We start from the raw sequence: 8,520 nt of genomic DNA on the forward strand, positions 1-8,520 counted from the left end.
CAGCTCATTCATTACTTTTTTTAAATGTGAAAATAAACTATCATGAAATATGAACATCTTTCAAAGGTTGTTGACCATTTATGGGTCCTCATTTATGAAGTTCTAGTTTCTATCCCTTGACCATTTTTTCTGTCATATATTTGCAAGAAATATATTTCACAACTTTTCTAGAAAGGATGAGAACAAGATAAAATAAGTTGAACAAAACATTGATATGTATGAGACTAGAAGATGGCACAAGTGAGATTTATTATGCTATACCCTCTGTATGTTTATCCTCTGTATATTTTAGTTTCTACAATAAGAAGCTAAATTTGTAAATGCATTTCCTTGATATGTTTACTGAAAATACCTAAAAGAAATAGCCAAACCTAGTGCCAGATTCTGATCTTTAAGTATCATAAGGAAATAAACCTCCTTAGAAAAGTGTCTGGATTCAGCTATGGATCAAGAAATGGATAACACAAATCTTGTACATCTTGTTATAACAAATGACAAGGAAGTCACCAAACTGAAATAGGATTATGTCAAAAATACATAATAGACTTTTTGGATAAAGATGGAATATTTTGAGCATAAAAAATAATGACTTCAATTGATTAAAAATTATTTTATAGAAATGCATTAGTCTTAATGGTATTCATAAAGATAATGAGCCAAAACCCCAAAACTCACAATAATGCATCAGAAACCATCCAAGGTAAATAGGGCACCCATCCCTTTCTTTGAAAGTGGCAATTAAAGAGGAAAAATATGATATAGTCCCATTAATCCTGTGTAATATATTTCAAGTAGTCTGTCTTAGTCCATCTCTGTTGTTATAACAAATTATTTAAAACTGGATAATTATAAATAATGGAATTTTTCCACAGTTTTCAAGGCTGGGAAGTCTAAGATCAAAAGCACTGGTAGACTCCATTTTGGATGAGGGCTGCTCTCTTCTTCCAAGACAAACCTCTTACTGTGTCCTCACATGGGAGAAGACTAAAAGGGCAGTTTCTTAACACTGTTGCATTGTGAGTTATTTAAAATATAGGTATACATCCACTGCCACTATTCATGAAATATTGTGGATTTTTTTCCTTGAGATTAGTCAAAGATTAGCAAGCCATTTGAACACTAAGTATCTAGAATGTGAAGACAAGCTCTATAACTATTTCAGCAATGTTTGAAGTCATACCAATCCTGTACTTTACAAAATTTTACTAAAAATTAATGAAATTAGAGGACTCCAGTTCAGCTGTGTCACAACCTCCTCTTCCCTGTGCCTGTCAGAGCAAGCATTTGATAGAAAACCAGATGCAGTATTTAAGGAAATATCCAGGCTTATGGAGTTAAAATGGCAGACTTCCTAGGTAATTTCTGATGGCCAGAATGTATGGGCTGGAATGAGAATGTATTAACTAGAGTGAGAAAAGAAATTCTATTGTTTCTGTGGTCACAAGCATACTGTTTTTTACAAGTTGGTGGAACATGATGGATGTACCCATGGTATATCAGTTAAAGAGTTATACCATGCTTTTCACACATATGGCAGATTTTCTTCATTGGGATTCTTCATGATAAATGCTGTATCTAATGCACAGGTGAGAGGTGGCAGCTATGAAAATGACTGTTTAAAAGGAACAATGCTCAAATTTGGTTCTTCATTGGTTTAATGTTGATATTTGGGTCACTTATTGCTTCCATGTAGATTCTTTTCGGTGCATATGTTACCCAAAATACTGATGTTTATCCAGGACTAGCTGTGTTTTTTCAAAATGCTCATATGCCTTTTAGCACTCTGATCTATAAATTTGGAAGAACTAGAAAGCTCTGGACCCATCACTTATTAAATCATATTTTCCTTTTGTTATATTCTATTTGTGTACAAGTGTCTATCTCTTGATTTAAATTACACATTGCCAAATGAAATAGATTGCACATTAAATGATTTATTTCTTTATATTTAAAAAATAATGAAATTATTGAGAGTCTCCTTTAACATTTCATATTTACCTACAAGAGGTAACAAGCAGTTAGTTCTTCACCCTATCATAGGTAAATGGCTGAAATGATATAGCCAATATAGTTGCAAACCAACAGGCATTACTGTTACAGAAAAAAATTATCAGAAGAGGCATAATGAGCAGTCTTGAGGATATGAAACATGTTTCTTAGAATAAATTTCCACACATAAGAACATGCTGTAATATCAATGTTTCATCAAAGTCTAAGTAGGTATCATTCACTAGATTCAATTTCAATAATGAAGTCCACTTAACACAACTTTTTGTGTAAAGTCACTAAAGAATATAAGAGAGATAATATAACTTTCATAAATAAGTTGTTTAATAAGAATGATTTCTAGAAAAATTACATATATAACCAAGCTGAATTGCCTAAGATTAAAAAAATATATATTCCTAAATGGATTTTAGTGAAAATGCAACTCAATTCATTTATTTCCTCATTCATCAACACAAAAGCAAAATTTAATTTCACACGTAACACAAAGTGCTTAGGATGTCATAAACAAAGTTAATATTTAAATTTATAATAAAATCTCTAAATATTTCTTAATGTACAATGGTCATGGAAATTTTTCATACTGTATAGTAGTTCATGATTGGTTGGCTCATTGCTTTTGTGTCTGTGATGAGGCAGCACATTATGGTGGGGGCACAGGATAGAGCAAATCTGCTCACTTCATGACCAGGAGGTCAAAGAAAGAAAGAGGAAGAGGCTAAGGCCTAGTATCCCCTACAAGAATATGTCCCCAATGACCTAAAAACTTCCCACTAGCCCAAGTCTTAAAGGTTCCCAGCACCTTCCAAGAGCACCACTCTGGGATCAAGCTTTTAACACGACTCTTCTTATCATTATTGTATCTTGAAATTACTGACAAAACCCACACATTTGAAAGCCATGGCAGGTGTGGCATTTTCTTATTTGCTGACTAAACATTGTCAGTCTTTGTTCCAATTCACATTTTCTGTATGGGCTGTCTCTGTATATTTTGAAGGGACTAGTTTGGTTAAAAGTCGATCATGGTCAAGAATCTAAAACATCGTCACATGGCAAAAACTGAATTAGCAGGAGTATCTTTGCATATTTGGTTTAAAAGAAGATAATTTAGGGATTCTAAAATCTAGAACAAGTGTCTCTGTCACAGTTTTTGAATTAGATTACTAGATAGGTAAACGGGATGTAGAATACGAACAGAATTCATAAGGAAACACAAGCATACATGGAAAGACTCATCCTTTTAACAATAAAAATGTTAAAGCAAAAATGAAGTAGCCATTATAAAATTGAACCAGGCACAGGCCAACTGCTTATGACATAGCACCCTGAGAGTGAGCAAGCAAGAGGAAGCCTCTGTGATGTCACCTATACTGTGGGGCTCCCATGCCTGCTCCTGTTTGACATGGAGACTGGTCAACATTCAAGGACCAGCCTGCAAATTAAATATTAGTCAACTTAACTCCTATCTTTTCCTTAAATTTAAAAAGTAGAAGTGATCAATGTTTTTTTATATCCAATGAATATTTTGTGTATCTATATGAGAGACCATGTATGAGCCTTTGAATTTTTTGTAATATGGAAAAAATCTTTGCAAAATTATTTAATCTCTCTGAGATTCATTTTACTCATCTTTAAGATGGCAATTGTAATAACAATAATGTCATGCTGACAGATTTGTTATGAACATCAAATTAAACATTATGTAAAAGTACATTGTGAGACATTCTATCAGTGTCAGTTAATAGTATTAAACATTTTAGTAAGAGGTTTATACCTGTAGGGTATTGAGATGGAAGATGAGCAAAGAATTATGTGAGTGACCTACATAATGTTATTTGTATAGAAGTTTTACTGTTTCTAAGACTTTTAAAAAATGACATTAAGATTTCATGACATTATAATAACACGGAATGCTAGGAACTGACAAATAATAAATCTTCTCCAAGACAGTTACCCTGAAATATTCATACAAAATATGTATGGGAGCAGAAGGAAACAATAAATAAGAATACCATCCATGCTTAGGTTTCCAAATACCTCCCACATTGGAAACTCTGGGGGAAGGAATACATTTAATCATCTTCAGTCCCATTACTTTAGCTTAAATCAATTTAAGATATGTATATAAAGAGGTTACAACCAAATTAATTTGTTTGCATAATGTGAGAGATAATCATAAATATCAACTAGATAATCTTATTATTCCATGCACATTTTAGAATCCCACAAATGACCAAATTTAACATAGATGACTCCAAATTTAAAATTTTACTTCTATTCTTCTTACAATATCTCTCCATTCTCAAAAAAAAAAAAATCAGTTATCACTTCTATGTTGATTACTACCAAATAATTATCTTTGATCCAATTTTCTCCTTAGAATTTTAGTTCTTCATCTTAAACTGTGTTTGAGGCATTTACATTCATATTTCCCAACCTCCTTAAAATTAATTTTTATAATCTGCATTCAATTCCTCCTCACCTACCCAGTCACCTAGCCCCAGGTCTAAGAGTTAAGTGCTCTTGTTATCTTGATTGAGTTGGAATTTCATTATTAACAGCTCTCTCTTGTTCTCCAAACCCAGGAGAAATCCTCTTGGTTTTTTCCTTAAAAACATTCATGTCATCCTCCCTCCTTTCCTATTCTGATACCACCACTCCAGGTCAGGCTTCACCTTGCTTTATAGTTAGGCTTTTTCTCTCACCTTCCAATCTCCAGTTCTTCCCTAACAGGCCCTGCCTTCTGCAGATAGACTAATCTTCCTAGAGTATTACTTCCCCAGTGGCATCCTTCTGTTATAGAATGTTCAAACTTCCTACTATCCATAGAATAAACACTCCCAAATCTGGCATCAAATCTGGCATTCAAATTTGACCACATTTAACTTTTCCTAAGACACACATTACAACCTTCACACAAGCTGGAAAAATGCCTTTATTCTAAATATGTTTTGCTCTTTCCTGCCTCCTCACATTTCATCACATCATAGATGGATGGAAATGCTTTTTCTCCTCCTTTGTTCCTCACACTTCCATTTGCTTATTTATTAAGCATGTTTCAGGCATCACCTGTTCCAGGTGCTATGTCAACAGAAGTGAATAAGCCATGACCCCTATCTCAATAAACCCATGAGCTCAGAAGATACAAAATAACTAATGCAACAATCCTGTAATAGAGGCATAAACAAATGGAAAGATGTCCACATAACATCAGCTACACAGTCCAATTTAACTTTGTTTTTAAAATTTCAGAGACATGATTCAAACTTTAAGTGGGGAAGTCTACTTTGCTCACCCTGAATGGATGGGGAGTAAAATTCATAATGAGATTAAGTAGAGTCAACCTACTACAGCTAAGAAAAACCAAATGAATTAAAGTGAATGCAGATTTCAGATGGTGTTTCAAATACTTCTAGAACCCATCTCTTATGTGTTCATGGAACAGCAAGTGGGATAGAGGGTAGTGCAGACCACCTTCAGGGGGTGGGAGAGGTAGGCAGGGAGGAGAGTGTCCTACAACTTCTGAACAGGTGGACAGTCTTCTGTCTGTACTCACTTTGTTATGTTTCCCATCTGCTGCTATTTGTGCTGGTATTGACCTCAAATACCCTGATGGAGCGAGCCCTGCATTATCCAGGCTTTACCATATTGGCAACCACACTGTTCTGAGTTGGGGTTAGCTTAAAAGGATATATTATTGATCCAACAGGCATTTTCTATGCTCCCTTGGACCAAGACAGTAATTTCAAATGTGACTGCAAAAAATGGTCATATGTATAATAATGGATGTTATAAACATAAATGGTGTTTGTAATTCAGTTGGTGGTGATCTATCACTTGTTTCATTTGCATCCCTGTGGAAACAGTCTAATAAAGTGTTTATTTTCTCAATCTGTCATGCAAAAGTTTATCTGCTTCCTACTCATTCTTGCAGGAAGTCACAATTCTCATTATTTTTTAAGTAGAGTTAACCCTTTTGTATTATGCAGAACCAAGCAATCAATCAATAGCTGGAGAGTAAGTGCATATGTTGGACTAAAAACAATGACAAAATGGGACGTTGAGAAAAGATAAGAGAGATGAAGTAGATGAAGAGTAAGAGCAGATGCCTTTATAATGCCCTCCTGGAAGGAATAAAGGAAACTGAGGCAAAGCAGAGTAGACATTTAAAAAGTAAACATTGTTTAGATTTAGTAGCTAGGCACAGAGATCTGTGTAAGGGAGAGAGGGATGCACTAGGTTCAGAGATATACCAGACATCAGAAATACAGGGGTAGGATACCGGACCACCTTCAGGGGGTGGGAGAGGTAGGCAGGGAGGAGAGTGTCCTACAACTTCTGAACAGGTGGACAGTCTTCTGTCTGTACTCCTTGAGTAGAGAACTCACTTTGTTATGTTTCCCATCTGAAACAGCTAAGTAATTGCATCCCTGGAGCTGTTGAGGAGTTCCACTAACCATATTGTATACACAAAGAACTATAAATATTGAGTCTTTGTGCCCCCAAGGAATCCACAGCTCAATTAGACAAACTGTTCATGTTTATGTGGAGGGAAAAAAATTTTTTTCGATGCAGCACAGTTTTCCTCCCCAGGTTCAAGTTCATTTTGTAAAAGTTCCACTATACTTGAATTCACTTCTACATAACTTTTGGCAACAATTTTATCTCTATGCTGATTGATTTGTGTGTGTGCGTGTGTGTGTGTGTGTGTGTGTGTGCATGCGCACGCTCACTTGCGAATGCATGTGTGGGAGTGGTGTTGGGGATGGAACCTAGGGTCTTGTTTATGCTAGTCATTTCTTCTATCACTGAGCTATAACCTCAGGCCTAGATTGATTATTTCTTGATGAGGATAGTAAAAAAGGATCCAGGATCTGGGTTCAGAAAATAGAGGTAAAGCTGATGGCAGAGAAGCTGACTTTTTTTACTTTTTTGCAGTTACATCTTAGGAGAGAAAAATCAAGAGAAAGCAGGAGGGGCTTTAATAGTACTCTGGCACTAAGTGTTCAGAAAGCATACACTGAACTTAAGCCAATAAATCTCATTATTCACACAGAACAAGATGCCTCCTCATGTAGAAAGATATTCTAAATTGTTTTGCCCGCTGAATATGTGAAAGAATATACTACACACTGTATGTATTTTATATTAACATTACCTCAGGGGTACAAATATTAATTGGAGTGTCTCTAAATCATAATATTTTACTCTTTCATTACTGGAAGACAGAGCATGTGTATATTCAGCCTTTCTTCTTGATAATTTACCAACCTGAAATACCCTTAGTCCACATGCCCAACTCATTTTTAAGTCTGCTTTCAGACTGTCCCTCTTTGTCAAGCCTTCTTCTACTACCGCCACTTCTATAATAGTCAGAGTTGAGAGTAAAATGGTATGTTTTGAATTCTCTCTATTTGATTCAATGAATTTAGTAAAAGTTTTTCCTTTTCCAACTTTCACATTTTGCTAACATGATGTGGGATTTAAATCTGAATTGTTAATAAATTAATATATCTCTTTTCTTCTAAGATTATTTATGCTGTTTGAATTCAGTTTACAAGCAGATTTGCAATTATTTTTCTTATATCTTCTACCACCTTAAAGTAAAATGATTTGACTTTCTTTGAACACCTAGCACCTATACATATAATTCAATTGAAAAGCAATTTAGTATCTTTAAATGGTTCTCATGCATATCAGGAATTATTTACATTTCTTATTTTGTTTATTTTGTAGGTTTCTCCAAACATATTTTAATATTTTTAAAGACTCTATAATTGTCTTTATGTGCCATACCCCCTCACATAGTGACTTGCTCATTACTTACTTGCTTAATACAAAAAAAAAAATTACACAAAATATAAGAAGTATATTGCATACCTGGAATCCAATTTGGTAGATTATTTTTTTCTTTAAATAAACTGTTTCAGATATTTTGGCATTGCATGTATATTTTTGCATGCTGTTTATATTCATGATTGTGGTTTCAAGTTATGGTAGGTTGCTAAAAATGGAACTTTCCAGTGTTTTCATTTTTATTTTCTAGAAGAATTTAAATAGTGTTAGCAATTGTTTTCAAATGAGTCCACAAACTCTTTTTCTCTTTTAATTTCCTATCATAACGAAAGTAGAGAAACAAAAGCCTGAAGTCCTTAGTTTTGCAGTTAAAAGATCACAGTCAGTTTAAGAAATGATCTGACCGGGAATATAAATAAACATAACTAGTTTCCCTACCACCATGGTTCTAGTTTCCAAGCTTCTGAATGGTCTTCTATCTGGACAGAGCTCCTCTCTGTTCTCTCTCTGTTCTCTAGAGATGGAGAGGAAGTGAGTGCAGTGGATGCTGGTAGAATATCTGAGAAGGGCTTCCTCTTTCGCTTCGCTCCGGGCAGAAAAGGTGAATGTGTAATCAGCAGTTGATTGTAAGTACCCGAGGCAAAGAAAGCTCAGTGCGCCCTGCCTTTTTTTTTTTTTTGAATATTTTTTATACAGGGAGAGTTTGTGGATTGGGAT

General features: G+C 34.6%; 1 pseudogene; it reads left to right on the top strand.

Annotated features, from left to right (window-relative positions):
- The first annotated feature begins 1,339 nt into the window (after positions 1 to 1,339).
- Positions 1,340 to 1,888, top strand: LOC107153617 (annotated as a pseudogene).
- The last annotated feature ends 6,632 nt before the right edge of the window (positions 1,889 to 8,520 follow it).

This window comes from Marmota marmota, unplaced genomic scaffold (genome assembly GCF_001458135.2).
Source record: "Marmota marmota marmota unplaced genomic scaffold, marMar, whole genome shotgun sequence".
Taxonomy (NCBI): Eukaryota; Metazoa; Chordata; class Mammalia; order Rodentia; family Sciuridae; genus Marmota; species Marmota marmota.